Below are 4473 nucleotides of genomic sequence, written 5' to 3' on the forward strand. Positions count from 1 at the left end.
CTCGTCTCTCCACCCTGTCTAGTCTCCCTCTTGAACACTTCCCGTCTCGCGGCGTCCAGTCAGGAAGACACTTGCTCCATCGCTCATCGTTCCTTCGCGCTGACTTATCTGCTCAATTCCTCTTCCTCTCTTTTTCCAAAGCCTCCACAATAACCTCTTTCAATTCAGTCCACTCTCTCTTTTTCTCTCTTCCACCCAACTTGCTCTTTTTCTCTCTTTGAACGTTATTCCCACCACTGACCTCTCCAATCTCCTCTCTGCTCAGCTTCGTTTACTTTTTGTTAGCCCAAGTTTTGTTGACGCAAACACAAATCTTTCTGTTTGGCTTTTGAAGGATTTTTTTTTCCTCCTTGGGGATGGTTGCGTTGGGTTAGATTAGGTTACGTTGGGAGCGGTTGGGCAATGTAGGTTTTATGTTCAATTTTGCTTGTGGGATCTTTGTCCGACATTTTATATCAAATATGATGGCAGGTTAGGTTAGGTCATATAAAGATAGGTTGGGTTGGGTTGGGTTGGGTTTGCTGAACTTGTGTTAATTTTGCTAAGGTTAGGTTAGGTTAGGTTAGGAGTTATTGGACAACGACACAGCTACCCTCTAATAGGGGGGAGAAAAAGGGACCAGTGGTATACGTGTACACTAAAGGGGCTATCACACTGGGCTATTTTTCCTCCAACATCCTACCTCCAACCTCCAACCTTCATCTCAATAACTTGAACATGACACCGCTTACAGAAGTCTAGAATTTCTCTAAGAACACTTCCACAGTGTGTCTGACCATCTCTTTGCTAGACGGAAAGATGGTTTGACAGTTGGAGATTTGAAAATTCAAATATTGTAACCGTTTTTTACTCCAACGAACTCTCAACGGTCGGCGTTTGTGGTGGTGAAGGCCGTGGAAGCTGCCCAGTGTGATAACCCCTTACCAACGACAGCTGTGACGTCACCAGTGACCTGTCGAGGTCAAGGGCCAATTACTGTAGAGGTAATGACGTCGGAAGCGGGTAAACAGAGGGAGAGGGGTGATGGTGGGGAGGGATGAAGGTCAGGGTGGGGGAAAGAGGGTGGGAGAGGGGGGATGGTGGGGAGGGAATGGGGGAGAGGAAGATGGGGAGGATGAAGGGCAGGGTGAGGGGAAAAGGGTGGGAGAGGGGAAGGGGGGAGAAGTCGGGGAGAGAAGGGAGAGGGGAGTGGGGAGAAGGGAAAGGGAGGGGGGAAAGAAGAAAAAGGAGAAGGACAGGGAGGGGAGGGAGTGGAGAGGGAGGGAAAGGGGGAGGGGGAACGGGAGGGGGGAAAGGGGGGAAATAAGAGACAAAGGAAAATAAAATATGTGAAAGGCGACACGGCTTGGGGGGGGGAGAGAAATATATTCTTCTTCGTGTATAAAATAAGAAGAAACATGGGGAAGGCAAAGAGGGGAGGAGGGGGACGAAGAGGAAGAAGACGAAGAGGAGGAGGAGGAAGAAGACGAAGAGGAGGAGGAGGAGGAGGAGGAGGAGGAGGAGGAGGAGGAAGAAGAGGAAGAGGAGGAGGAGGAGGAGGAGGACGAAGAGGAGGAGGGGGAAGAAGACGAAGAGGAGAAGGAGGAGGAGGAGGAGGAGGACGATGGTGAGGAGGAGGGGGAAGAAAACGAAGAGGAGGAGGAGGAGGAGGAGGAGGAGGAGGGGAAGAAAAACGAAGAGGAGAAGGAGGAGGAGGAGGAGGAGGACGATGGTGAGGAGGAGGGGGAAGAAAACGAAGAGGAGAAGGAGGAGGAGGAGGAGGAGGAGGACGATGGTAAGGAGGTGGACGAAGAGGAGGAGAAGTTGGAGGGCAGAAGCCTCTGAAGATGGGGATGAAAAAGGAAGATCAGGAGGAAGAGGAGGGAAGGTTGGAGATTGGTGATGGTGGAAGTGTTGGTGGTAATGGTGGTGACTGGGGTGGTGGTGGTGATAGAGTTGGAGTTGATTAATTACGAGTAATTACATATCTGGGAAACTTCCGGGTTAAATTAGGGGGGAAGGGGGAGGGGGAGAAAGGGGGAGAGTGAGTGGGGGGAAGGGGAAGGGGAGAAAGGGGGGGGAACTAGTGTCATCGGAATGATGTTACAAAATCCTTCCTGTGGCCTTCCCTTCCTTCATCGTCTCCTTAATTCCTTTCTTCCTTCCTTCCTTCCTCACTCCTTCTCTTCCTTCCTTCCTCACTCCTTCTCTTCCTTCCCCTTACTGCTTTCTTCTCCTCCTTACGTCCTTCCTTCCTTCTTTTCCTTCATCGTCTCCTTACTTCCTTACCTTCCTTTCCTTCCTTGCTTCTTTCCTTCCTTACTGCCTTCTTCCCTTCCTTACGTCCTTCCTTCTCTTCCTTCCTTCCTCACTCCCTCTCTTCCTTCCTTCCTCACTCCTTCTCTTCCTTCCTTACTGCTTTCTTCCCTTCCTTACGTCCTTCCTTCCTTCCTTCCTTCCTTCCTTCCTTTTCCTTCCTTTTCCTTCCTTTTCCTTCCTTCCTTCCTTCTTTCCTTCCTTACTGCCTTCTTCCCTTCCTTACGTCCTTCCTTCTCTTCCTTCCTTCCTCACTCCTCTTCCTTCCTTCCTCACTCCTTCTCTTCCTTCCTTACTGCTTTCTTCCCTTCCTTACGTCCTTCCTTCCTGCCTTCCTTCCTTCCTTCCTCACTCCTTCTCTTCCTTCCTTACTGCTTTCTTCCCTTCCTTATGTCCTTCCTTCCTTCTCTTCCTTCCTTCCTCACTCCTCTTCCTTCCTTCCTCACTCCTTCTCTTCCTTCCTTCCTCACTCCTTCTCTTCCTTCCTTACTGCTTTCTTCCCTTCCTTACGTCCTTCCTTCCTGCCTTCCTTCCTTACTCCTTCTCTTCCTTCCCTTCTCTTCTCTTCCTCCCTTTCTTCCTTCTTTCCCCTCCTTATTTCTTCATTTCCTCCTCTCCTCCTCCTCTTCCTCCTGATCCCTTCCCCTCCTTCCTTCTCCTCCTTCTCTTCTTTCCTCCTCCTCCCTCCTCCTCCTCCCTTTCCTCCTCCTCCCTTTCTTCCTCCTCCCTCCTCCTCCTCCCTTTCTTCCTCCTCCCTCCTCCTATTCCTCCTCCTCCTATTCCTCCTCCCCCTCTCCCTCCTCCTCCTCCTCCCTCTTCTTTATCCTCTTTCCCTTCTTCCTCCTTTCCCCTCTCCTCCTTCCTTCCTCTTCTTCCTCTTTCTCCCTCCCCTACTTTCTTCCTTTTTTTCTTCTCCTTCTTCCTCCCCCCTTCCTTCCTCTTCCTCCCCCCTCCCCCTCCTTTCTTCCTCCCTCACTCCATCCATTCTCACCCTCCTCCTCCTCCTTCTCCTCCCCCACCTCCTCCTCCTCCTCCTCCTCCTGGGCAAAAATATTCCCAAAATACCTTTTGTTTAAAGTGGCTCTTTCCATCCCCCTCCCACCTCCTCTCAACTCCTCCTCCTCCTCCTCCTCTTCTTCTTCTGTTCTTCCTCTTCTTTCTTCTCATCGTCCTCTTTCTCCTCTTCATCTTCCCTCTCCTACACTTTTTATTCTTCCTTCTCTTCCTCTTTCGGATCTTCCTCCTCTTTCTTCTCATCGTGCTCTTCCATCTCTTCTTCCTCTTCCTCTTCCTTTTACTCTTTCCGTCCCTCCTCTTCTTCCTCTTCCTTCTCATCTTCTTCCTCTTCCTTCTCCTCTTCTTCCTCTTCCTTTTATTCTTTCCGTCCCTCCTCTTCTTCCTCTTCCTTCTCCTCTTCTTCCTCTTCCTTCTCCTCTTCTTCCTCTTCCTTCTGCTCTTCTTCCTCTTCCTTCTCATCTTCTTCCTCTTCCTTCTCCTCTTCTTCCTCTTCCTTCTCCTGCTTCTCTATTCTTCCTCTCCATTCTCCTCCACTTCCTCTTTCTTGTCATCATCCTCTTCCTTCTCCTCCTCTTTTTGTACTTCCTCTTTCTTCTCTTCTTTTCATTCTTCGTTTATTCCTCTTTATTCGCTTCCTCCTCTTCCTCCTCCTCCTCTTCTTCCTCCTCCTCCTCCTCTTTCTCCTCTTTATCCTCTTCTTTTCATTCTTCGTTTATTCCTCTTTCTTCGCTTCCTCCTCCTCCTCCTCCTCCTCTTCTTCCTCCTCCTCCTCCTCCTCTTCTTCCTCCTCCTCCTCTTCTTCTTCCTCCTCCTCCTCTTCATCCTCCTCTTCTTCATCCTCCTCCTCCTCTTCATCCTCCTCTTCTTCATCCTCCTCCTCTTCATCCTCCTCCTCATACTTTCTCTCCTCCTCCTCTCCTCTCCTCTCCTCTCCTCTCCACTCCATTTCTCCTCTTTCACAGACTTGATGAAGTGAAACACTTTAGAGACCTTCACAGCACCCCTACGGACCAGACTCACACATCTTTTATGAATGGAGGATCGTTCTCTTACTCGACCTCCACGATCCCTCCATTCCGCTGCTTCCCCGTTCACACTAGCGGTTTGAATCGTGTCGGTTCAGTTACAGTGTAAGTCAATGGAGGCGTTCACACATAACCG

This window comes from Oratosquilla oratoria, chromosome 30 (assembly GCF_046742065.1).
Source record: "Oratosquilla oratoria isolate Oo_2021 chromosome 30, ASM4674206v1, whole genome shotgun sequence".
In the NCBI taxonomy this organism is placed as follows: Eukaryota; Metazoa; Arthropoda; class Malacostraca; order Stomatopoda; family Squillidae; genus Oratosquilla; species Oratosquilla oratoria.